We start from the raw sequence: 12,249 nt of genomic DNA, 5'->3' as shown, positions 1-12,249 counted from the left end.
TGCAGCTGGACACTGCCCTCTGACCTGCCTGGTAATGGGAGTAGTAAGCACTGCTGCTAAAACTTCACTAACCTCCAGTCTGCCGCGGGGCAGCTCCTAGGACTGCGTTTCCAGACATCCCTGTGGCAGCCCTCCATGAGTTTCTCTGCATTCTGCTTGGTTAAAACTGAGCCTGTAAGGAATCCGTTCGCAACAAAGGCTCAGGCCAAATCTTCAAAATGGTGTTTGATTGTATGGGCTCTGAAGTTTCCTTGGTATTCCCCTGTCAGGTTTGCTCTTTATCTTTTAGTGGGTAAATTCATTCCCAGGCCACTGTTTACTGATTGGCAAGAAGGAAGCAGGCTTTTACTGCTTGTTTATCCCATTTATCACATCACCGCTGTTGGCTTGTGCACCTGCCATTAACTCAGTGGGAACTGGAAAGAAAAGAAATTAAGTGCTGGGCAATGGCACACCAAGTTAAGTGCACATAGTCCTAAGAGCAAAGTCTCAAACAAGGATCTGGGTTCCAGCCTCTGCACCCCACCTGCAGTGGGGACCTGGCGAAGCAAATCTGCTGGTGTCTCTCTTTTCTTCTCTATCCCCCCCTCCCCTCTTAATTTCTGTCCTATCCATTAAAATGGGGGGTGTGTGTGTGTGGCTGCTGGGAGCAGTGGACTCATAGTGCTGGCACTGAGCCCCAGGAATAACCCTGGAGGGGGAAAAAGAAAAGAACTTAAAAAAACTCCATGAAAAACACAGTGGAATCAGCATACAAGAGAGCATTTTGCAAATAGACATTCATGGGTCAGGTGGTAGCACCCCTGTTTGAGTGCCAATGTTACAGTGCACAAGGACCCAAGTTTGAGCCTCTGGCCTGGACCTGCAGGGGGGAAAGCTTCACAAGTGGGGAAGTCAGGGGTGCAGGTGTCTTTCTTCCTTTCTATCTCCCCGTCCTCTCTATTTCTGGCTGTCCCTATCTAATAAATAAAGATAATAAAAAGAATTCAATTAATAAAATACTGGTCACAAAAAATTAAAAAAAATACATTCACTTAAATAACCTTTCTTTTTCTTTTTTTTTTTTCCTCCAGGGTTATCACTGGGGCTCCGTTCCTGCACTAAGAATCCACTGCTCCTGAAGACCATTTTTCCCATTTTGTTGCCCTTGTTATTGTTGTTATTGCTGCTATTGTTGGATCGGACAGAGAGAAATTGAGAGAGAAGGGGAGGACAAGGGGGGGGAGAGAAAGGTAGACATCTGCAGACCTGCTTCACCACCCATGAAGTGACCCCTCCTGCAGGTGGGGGAGCTGGGGGGTTGAACCGGGATCCTTACGCTGGTCCTTTTGCTTTGCACCAGGGGTGCTTAACCCGCTGCCCTACCATCCGGCCCACTTAGATGACTTTTCACTTAATATTGTCCTTATGTGTAGCTGTTGACACTTACTGTAATCAAATAATTAATTGGATCTGAAAAGTTGATGTCTTTGAATGACTACAACCTATTGAAATTTAACCCAGAATCCAGGAAGGGTATTTTCAGGTGTGTAGACTAAAGTATTTGGTTATAGTTATCTTAAGCATAAAAGAAATAGCAGTTCCTTAAGTGAAGTAAGTCATTAAAATTTAATGTACCTTATCAGTTACTGGCAGATGAAGACCTAGTTTTATAATACTATCATTAGAAAGTAAAACTTAGAAACAAAACGACAATCCTTGCTATAAAAGAGACTTTACCATCTCTGTTGAGATATAAGATAAAAACAGCTTTTGGCTGACAGTGAGTCATTCACTGTACACATTAATTCAGCAAGCGGCGAGCTGATGTCTGTCAGCATGTCACAGGACTCGCTGCTCGTGAAGGGAACTCCACTGGAAGGAAGTATTTATGGTAGAGGAAAGATAGCAGTTGGAAATTGCCTGACCGATAGATAATAGAGAAGAAGGAGGAGGAAAAGGAGGAGGAAAAAAAATCAGTGAGTTAAAGCCTTGTTAAATAAGGAAGAGATTTATGTATTTTAAATTACATGTAATAGGCATGCATAGTAGCTAATGGTTACATCAAAGATTTTTTTCAAATCACATTCTATTTTGTTGTACTTATAAAAAAGAAACACTGACAAAACCATAGAATAAGAGGGGTACAACTCCACACAATTCCCACCACCAGAACTCTGTATTCCCCTCCCCTGATAGCTTTCCTGTTCTTTAACCTTCTGGGAGTATGGACCCAAGGTCATTGTGGGATGCAGAAGGTGAGAGGTCCAGCTTCTGTAATTGCTTCCCTGCTGAACATGGGCGTTCACAGGTCGATCCATACTCCCAGCCTGTCTCTCTCTTCCCCTAGCAGGGCAGGGTTCTGAGGTAGTCGAGCTCCAGGACATGTTGGTGGAGTTGTCTGTCCAGAGAAGTCTGGTTGGCATCACACTAGCATCTGGAACCCAGTGGTTGACAAGAAAGTTAACATACAAAGCCAAACAAATTGTTGACTAATCATGGACCTAAGGGCTGGAATAGTGCAAATGAAGAGTTGGAGGCCCTCCATTTTGTAGATAGCTAGTAGGCATACTTTAGTTATATTCCAAAGGGCCTGTGGCTATACTAGTTATATATATATATATATTTATTTATTTTAATGAGAGAGATACAGAGAAGGAAAAAGAAAAGAGAGCATTGCTCAGTTCTAGCTTATGGTGGTGCTGGAGACAGAACCTGAGACCTCAGTGCTTCAGGCATGAGAAGTCTTTTGCAGAACCATTATGCTGTTTTGCAGAACCCAGCCCTCTCAAATATGTTTGAAATTAGTTCCCCGTACTTTTCCTTAGTAACAAAATTTTGATGACTTGAAAGGGTCTGAATCAAAAGAAGACCTGAGCTCTCTCTGACTCTCCAATTAAAGAATATTTTCACCAATTAGAGTCTTTCGACCTGTGGCCATAGATACGGAACTTACTGTGTTGTATTTTCCCTGCAATAGGATATTGGATTAAATTATCCTGATGACCTCTTTCAAGAATCCTTACAGACTCCCTGGGATTCAAGATCCTTAGGTCTCTAGGTTAAAAAAAAAAAAAAAGCAAAGAAATGTGTCCATACTTTGCAGATTCATGGGAAAGCATGATAACAAAGTGCCGTTGGTAACGAAGCAAAGACATGCAAGTACCGTATCATTGAGTCCCCAGTTCTCCATCTCTCCTCCTGAGGACAGCTCAGCAGGCCTCCAGGACCTTTCAATCCTCAAGGTTTCTGCATTATGAACAAGTCTCACTTCCCGTGCTCTGTTTGTTTGTCTCTGTTTAAGAACATCGGCCCGAATGACTTTGAACAGGAGCCCAGTACTTGGAACAGTACTTGAGATTATCGCCACTGTATGGTTAATTTTGGTGGTAGAGCTTCCAGCACTAAACACACTTCAGCTTTAATCCATGTTTCTAGACCGTAACATGGACATTCAACAAGGTCTGCCACTGCCCAACCCCTTATTTCTCAACCAAAAATTTGTTTCAACTGCATTCCGTTTTCTAAATAACAAAGGTCACATATCTCTGTTCCTCCAAATAGTGTTGACTTTAATTCATGTACCATTTTGTCTTCAAAGAGAATGATGCCCCTCCCCTCTACCCCCAATAAGGACAGCTCAGCAACTAATTTTCTGAAGAAGCAAATTAAATTACTGGGCCCAGAGAAAATGTTTGCAGTAAATATATGTGAGTTTATTGAATCTGACACTCTGTAATACTAGTTTCTGTCTTCAGCAATCACCTTTGTACTGATACTCATTGCGTTTTATCCTGCTTCAACTTTCCATCATGGTTTCCTAAAGGACATCAATTTTTCTTTTGGGGGAGATGTAGCTCAAATTGAATGACGTACCTCTGACTCAAAATGTAGCTGTTATTACAATTTAGCTGAAGCAGACATGACAAAACCTTATTTCAAAAAGTATTTCTACAACAAGGGCAACAAAATGGAATAAATAAAATAAATATTAAAAAAATAAGTATTTTTCGGATACAAGTACATCTGAAGATGGTCTGTTGAAAATTGCATTTTGTTGAAAGGGGTATTTTATAAAAGATACTCTAGTTTTAAAGACCTAATAGTAGGCTCTGCTTATATAATCAAAATATATGATCATAAATCCATGGTTTTTGGCTAGCAGGATCTTTTATTTGTGATTCAAAAGGTGTATTTTCGGGCGATGGCGCAGTGGGTTAAGCGCACGTGGCGCAAAGTACAGGGACCTGCGTAAGGATCCCGGTTGGAGCCCACGGCTCCCCACCTGCAGGGGAGTCGCTTCACAGGCGGTGAAGTAGGTCTGCAGGTGTCTTTCTCTCCCCCTCTCTGTCTTCCCCTCCTCTCTCCATTTCTCTCTGTCCTATCCAACAACGAACAACATCAACAATGGCAATGATAATAACCACAGCGAGGCTGCAACAACAAGGGCAACAAAAAGGGGGAAAAATGGCCTTCAGGAGCGATGGAGTCATGGTGCAGGCACCGAGCCCAGCAATAACCCTGGCGGAGAAAAAAAAAAAAGGTGTATTTTCTATTAGACTGGTCATTTCTGGGAAATTCCAAATTACTGATGGAAAGGGCTGTGGCGATGACTTAGCAAGTGCTGCATTCCAGATTCTCTTTGAGGAGAGAGACTATTGCTCATTTTTTCATTATCTCTCTAAAAAATAGATGTGTCATGACTAAAATGGTCTTAATTATTTAGTCACTAAATTAATAAGAATCTATTTACACAGTGAACTCAGACTTTCCAGTAAATTTGTTGATGACTGTCAACATTTCTTGTTCATAATTCCAGCTCGCAACTGTTTTGATTTTAGAATCCAGGCTGCTGGAATTTTTTTTAATTTTTATAATTTTTTTATTTATAAAATGGAAACACCGACAAGACAGTAGGATAAGAGGGGTACAATTCCACACAGTTCTCACCACCAGGACTCCGTATTCCATCCCCTCCCTTGATAGCTTTCTTATTCTTTATCCCTCTGGGAGTATGGACCCAAGGTCATGTGGGATACAGAAGGTGGAAGGTCTGGCTTCTGTAATTGCTTCCCTGCTGAACATGGGAAGGTGGATCCATACTCCCAGCCTGTCTCTCTCTTTCCCTAGTGGGGCGGGATTCTGGGGAGATGGGGTTCCAAGACACATTGGTGGAGTCAATTGCCTAGGGAAGTCTGGTTGGCATCATGATAGCATTTGGAACCTGTGGCTGAAAAAGAGTTAAAATATAAAGCAGAACAAATTATTGTCTAATCATGAACCTAAAGGTAGGAATATTGAGATTTGGGGGTCTCCGTTTTGGAAAAAGCTAGTAGGTCTAATATTAGATATAGTCCAAGGGGCTCATGACTTTACTAGATTTTGCCTGAGCCTGCCTTCTGATATGCAGGTAGACCCCAGTTATCATCTGAGGAAATGCTGTCATAGCTGGAAAAAGGACTAGAAAGCTGGGTCAGGGAAGAGAGTAGCTCCCAAATATGGGAAAAGCATATAAATATTGTTGACTGTAAGCCCCCTCCATTTGATCTGGGGCCCATATTTAACACAGGAGCCTATGTAACCTCTGCATTCCTGCAGGTCTGAGCTCACATTCTGTGGCCACTGGTAGAAACATTCCAGGTTGCACCAATTTCAAGACCCATCTTCCTTGGGTTATAGGTAGAGTATGCTGTCCAGCCTCCCTTTGGAAAATGGAACAGTCTCTACCAATGTGTTGATCCACATTGAGGGTAAGGTCCTATAGGGGCCCACAAAGGGGTCACTATGATGTTCCTGATGGAGATGCCCGGTGACTGGTGAGAAGGATCTACCGTATCCCCCCTCACTTATGTTGCTAGACCTTTGTGAATTTTGCCTTTTAGAGTTTTTAATTCTTCTGAGCCAGTGAAACAGCTCACTTGGGAAATATGCTGATTTGCATGTGCACTGCCCAGGTTTGAGCCTGGTCCCTAACACAGCTTTGGTGCTGAGCTGTCTATCTCTGTCTCTCTGTCTCTATCTAAAAAAGGAAAAGAAAGAATGAAAAACAAATTATTCTACTTTATTTTTTTCTGTGGTGGCGACTTCTCTGCTACTTCCTTTGACCACTTATATAAGGATACTTGGTAAGTGGAAGAGTTGATATGATATTTAGGATACATTCATTAAAATTTTTGCCAAGTGTTTCTCATTGGACGCTCATGAACATGGATCAAGATAACTGAAGAACTTTTCTCTTTACGTTCGGGCCCTTTAAATTCTTTTGAGCTTAAGATTGTGCACTCCTACTTATCACTGGCATTTATTCTGCTCATTAATCAGTGTTTCTGTTTAAATATATTTTCCTTTTATTTTCCCCCCTCTCTTTTTACTTCCTGAGATACTAAAAGTGGATGTGGTTTCTGCATCTTATAAATCATTATTCCCGGTTAAACACTCCCCCCACCGCTCCCCACTTGCAGGGGGCTCACCTCACAAGCGGTGAAGCAGGCCTGCAGGTGTCTATCTTTCTCTCCCCTTCTGTCTTTCCCTCCTCTCTCCATTTCTCTCTGTCCTGTCCAGCAACAACGGCAGCAACAACGACAAAAATAACAGCAACAACAACAGTAGGGGAAAAAAAGAAAAAAAAGATGACCACCAGGAACTTTGGATTTCTAGTGGCACTGAGCCCCAGGGATGACTCTGGAGGCAATAAGTAAGTAATAAACAAATAAATAAATAAATATTTGAGTTTATCTCTTCACATGCAAACCAATGTATTTCTCCATCCTGTCTTTATTACCAAACTATATGAGAAGTGCAGACCAGATTTTCAGACCCTCACAATATCCTTTTCAGGCTTTTTAATGCTTGCTTTTAGAAATCTGTTTTGTAGAGTTCAGGGCCTTCCCTTTCCAAAGTGTTCTCATCTATGAATCTAGAATCTACCACCTTCCCTTTTCCATGGCTTGAGTTTAGGTTTATCCATAGAATCCCTCTGCTGTTTCTGACATTTTCTAATTTAAGAGCTATTTCAAATACTGAACACCTATACCTCTTATCTCCCACTCTCAACAGGTAACTATCATTGGGCCTACGGTTTTATGGAGGACAGCAGTAGTCTTGTTAATTTTCCATAATCGCAATAAAAAGAAAACATGTATTGCAGCTTTAGCAAACATTATTTTCTCAGGATAGTTTTATCTCCCTAATTATGCTTTGCCTAAACTGATAATAACATTAATTCACCCCCCCCCCCAGCACATGACTACTGGTGGCAGACAGATGCTGGGGCTTGATATCTGGTATGTAGAACCCACCTGTAAATAATTGCTAAGAAATCGAGGACTACATCAGATATTGATCACGTTTTAACGTTTCTGCTGACCTTTCGTTCTTATACTCCAACTATATAAGAACACCAATTACTTAAATACAAATTCACTCTTAATGCTGAAACCTATTTTTAAGCACTCAATTTCACCAGTATGCCACTGGAATTTGTGATCTGACATAGCTGGCTAGATAACTCTTTTTCTAAATGACGCTATGAGCTTCATGCAATTTGATTTTATTTTTATGAGCATGATATATCTCTTTCTCAGTCTCTCCTTAATGTTCATGTAGACAGTGACGTCAATCTCAGATGAAGTAGGTCAAGGTGCAAAACCACGTTAACTCCATTGACTTGGATTGACTCTGAACCTGCCGCTATTTCTTTCCCTCTCATATTCTAAGTAGTTCTCTACAGAGAAGGCCTCATGGCTATGAAACAGTTGGTACACTGATATTTCAAAGACAGTATTCTGTGTTGAATACTGTGTAAACACCTTCTTTTTTTGCAAGTGAATATTTTATACTTAAGAATATAGTATAATGTCCATAGCTAACCTTATCAAAGTAAGGACTACAAACGCTGAATAAGGGCAAGAGACTGGCATACTTTAATGATGACTCTTTAGTCACTATCAGGCCAACCCATCAGCTGGGACCCTAGTCAGGAAGTTCTCAGATTCTCAGACATGACAGGCCTAGACCTCGAATAAATCCCTCTCTCCATTGTTACTGGTCATCTCTATGAGGAACAACAAAATAGACCCCTTTGTGGGCCCCCATAGGACCTTGCCCTCAACTTGGATCAACAATGGTAGAGAATATTCCATCCTCCGAAGAGAGGCTGGACAATACACTCTATGTTCCACCTGAGGAAGATGGGTCAATATTGGGGCAGCATGGAATGTTCCTACTCATGATCACAGAATGTGAACTCAGATCTATAGGGATGCAGAGGTCACATAGGCTCCTAAGCTGAGTATGAGCCCTGGATCAGATCACATTGATGAGGTTTATAGTCAACAATATTTATACATCTTTCCCATATTTGGGAGCTACTCTCTTCCCTGATCCAGCTTTCTGGTCCTTCTGCTAGCCATGACATCATCTCCCTAGACAATAACTAGGATCCACCTGCATATCAGATTTCAGGTTCACGGAAAAAAAAAACTAGTATAGCCACATATATTGGAATATAATTGGAATATAACTAAAATATGCCTGCTAGCTATCTACAAAATGGAGGACCGCCTAGGTCTTCATCTGCACTATTCCAGCCTTTAGGTTCATGATTAGTCAACAATTTGTTTGGCTTTATATGTTAACTCTTCTTTCAGCCACCAGATCCCAGATGCTATTATGATGCCAACCAGACATCCCTGGGCAGATGACCCCACCAATGAGTTCAGAAGCCCTGCTTCCTCAGAGCCCCACCCCACTAGGGAACGAGAGAGACAGGTTGGGAGTATGGATCAACTTGCCAACACCCATGTTCAGCAGGGAAGCAATTACAGGAACCAGACCTTCCACTTTCTGCACCTCATAATGACCCTTTATCCCAGAAGGATAAAGAATAGGAAAGCTATCAGGGGAGAGGATGGGATACAGAGTTCCGGTAGTGGGAACTGTGTAGAGTTGTACCCCTTTTATCCTGTGTTTTTTTTTCAGTGTTTCCTTTTTATAAATAATTTTTTTTAAAAAGGAATACAATATAACATGTCAGCAGGGGTTTCCCTTCTGAATCTGCTTTTTTTTCTGTTATTTTAAAAAATTTTTTTTCACTTGAATTTTTTTTTTATTTAAGAAGGGAGACATTAACAAAACCATAGAATAAGAGGGGTACAGCTCCACTCAATTTCCATAACCTAATCTCCATATCCCATCCCCTCTCCTGATAGCCTTCCCATTCTCTATCTCTCTGGGAGTATGGATCCAGAGATCCATAAGGCAAATAAAATACAATATTGAGATATCACCCCACCCCTGTGAGAATGGCATACATCAAAAAGGACAGCAGCAACAAATGCTGGAGAGGCTGTGGGGACAGAGGAACCCTTCTGCACTGCTGGTGGGAATGTAAATTGGTCCAGCCTCTCTGGAGAGCAGTCTGGAGAACTCTCACAAGGCTAGACATGGACCTTCCATATGACCCAGTAATTCCTCTCCTGGGGATATATCCCAAGGATTCCATAATGCCCATCCAAAAAGATATGTGTACATCTATGTTCATAGTAGCACAATTCATAATAGCTACAACCTGGAAGGAACCCAGGTGCCCAACAGCAAATGAGTGACTGAGAAAGCTGTGGTACATATACACAATGGAATACTACGCAGCTATTAAGAACAATGAGCCCACCTTATCTGACCCATCTTGGTCAGAGCTAGAGGGAATTATGTTAAGTCAGCTAAGTCAGAAAGATAAAGATGAGTATGAGATGTCCCCACTCATCAACAGAAGTTGAGAAAGAAGAACAGAAAAGGAAACTAAAAGCAGGATCTGATTAAATGAGAGCAGGGCACCAAAGTAAAAACCCTGTGGTGAAGGGGAGGGTGGCCATTGGGCTTCCTGGAGTGATGGGGGTGGGGGGGGCAGGGGGGTTGGGATGGGACACAGTCTTTTGGTGGTGGGAATGGTGTTTATGTACATTCCTATTAAAGTGTAAACATATAAACCACTATTTAATTAATATGAGAGGGGAAAAATTGATCATATGTCTAGAACTTCTTAAAACACAGACTAAGTCTTTTTAATACATAGGCTGAGTCTTTGATATGTGGACTCTCTCAAAAGCCTAGACCAGGGAGAACAGAAACAACCGGTAGCACAGCTATATACAAGATGCTGGGTATTATACCCCAAACCCTAACAAAGGGACTTTCCAAAGTTAACCCAATCACCAAATAATGTGATGATAACAATAACTATCCATTGTCTTCTTGAACCCTAAGACAGCAGGAACCTCACATTTCCACTATAGAGCCTATATTTCCCCCAGTCCTGGAACCTTAGGGTGGGGCCCACTTTCCTGCATGCTGCTCTCAATTCAAATCAGATAATATTGCATCCGCGGATCACAACCTAATCAACGCAATGAGTGCCACCACAACATGCTTCACTTCAGACTATGACCAGAGACTTCAGGTGTGGAATGACAACCCTTCAGCTTCATTACTCGGGTGAGACCTTTCCTTTCATAGTATTCTCTAACTCCATTCCAGGTGGTCCACTCCCCGGTAAAGTTCCCAAAGCTAGATATAGTCCAGGTCCCCTGAGATAGACCATAGGTTCACCCGTGCCCATAAACTAGGGAGAAATATATACCTGAAAGCAGAAGTACACAAGAGCATGCAGGGAATACCCCCCAACACTTCATCTGCACTATTCCAGTCTTTAGGTCCATGATTGTTTAACAATGTGTTTGGCTTTGTATGTTAACTCTCTTTTCAGCCACCAGGTTCCAGACGCCAGCAAGATGCTGACCAGACTTCCCTGGACAGACGACCCCACCAATGTGTCCTGGAGCTCCGATTCCCCATAGCCCCACCCTACTAGGGAAAGAGAGAGGCAGACTGGGAGTATGGACTGATCAGTCAATGCCCATGTTCAGCGGGGAAGCAATTACAGAAGCCAGACCTTCCACCTTCTGCAACCCACAACGACTCTGTTTTTTTTTTTTTTTTTTTTTTAAGTAAACTTTCAGAGAGCCAATGTCTGTTAATTTTTGTGGGACCTACATAGACACACAGGTGGATTCACCCATGCAAACCTTTGTTTCTGACTAACGGATGATTTTTCTGAAAACAATGTGGTTTTTTTTTTTTTTCACTTCTGTGCCAAAGTAGATAAAATATCAGTTAGTGGTTACACCCTGGGATTTCATCTTAAATAGTTTCAGTAGGCGTGAAAAGAACTTCAGGTAAAAAGGCAACAAAGGAAAATGAAAAAAGAAGTAAATTTAGGATCAGGGTCTGTATCTGGGTTCTGAACTGCCACCACCTTATCCTGGACTTGGGGTGAGCTGAAGCAAGCAGAGGGTGGAATAGATGGTCTTAATGATTCTTCCCAGTTCTAGAATTACGAGGTTCTTACTTACCTAGGGGCAGGGGGTGATTTTAGGTTGAACTTAAATGCTGTTAGCTTGGCAGGAGCTTGTGATGATATTTTCCTTTGGATGAACTGTAGTACCCTTTTCTGCATCACAGTGTTTATCGTAATCTGCTTACTTTTAATCAACAGATTTTAGAATTTCTAATTAGGGAGACATGCATGAAATGTCCTGTATGTGCCAGGTATCATGGAAAACTAGCACAGTGAAAAAGAATGAGTTGGGTCTCTGCCCACATGTAATTTCATAGCAGTGTGATGAACACCACAGTAGAGGAATGAATGATGTGCTTTCGTTGTCCAAAGGAGGGCATGATTGATTCTACTTTGGCAGGAGCCAGGACAACTTAGAAGGAAGTGGCATTTCAGCAGATCTTGGAACATGTGTTTGCTTGGTGAAAATGGGACCAAGAAAGCTAATTAAAGGCTTTCTAGGCAGTAGAACTTCCAGGGTGAGCTTCAATTTCCAGGGCTAAATCATTTTTTTAATATATTTATTTTCCCTTTTGTTGCCCTTGTTTTTCACTGTTGTAGTTATTATTGTTGTTGTTATTGATGTCGTTGTTGTTAGATAGGACAGAGAAATGGAGAGAGGAAGGGGAGACAGAGAGGGGGAGAGAAAGATAGATACCTATAGACCTGCTTCACCACCTGTGAAGCAATACCCCTGCAGGTGGGGAGCTGGGGGCTTGAACCGGGATCCTTATGTTGGGTCTTGCACTTTGTGCCATATGCGCTTAACACGCTGTGATACTACCCAAGTCCCTCATTTTTTTTTTTCCTCCAGGGTTATTGCTGGGCTAGGTGCCTGCACCATGAATCCACCGCTCCTGGAGGCCATTTTTTCCCCC

The sequence above is a fragment of the Erinaceus europaeus genome, chromosome 3 (assembly GCF_950295315.1).
Source record: "Erinaceus europaeus chromosome 3, mEriEur2.1, whole genome shotgun sequence".
NCBI classification, from domain to species: Eukaryota; Metazoa; Chordata; class Mammalia; order Eulipotyphla; family Erinaceidae; genus Erinaceus; species Erinaceus europaeus.
The sequence above is the reverse complement of the archived record's forward strand: the minus strand, read 5'-3'. Positions refer to the sequence as shown.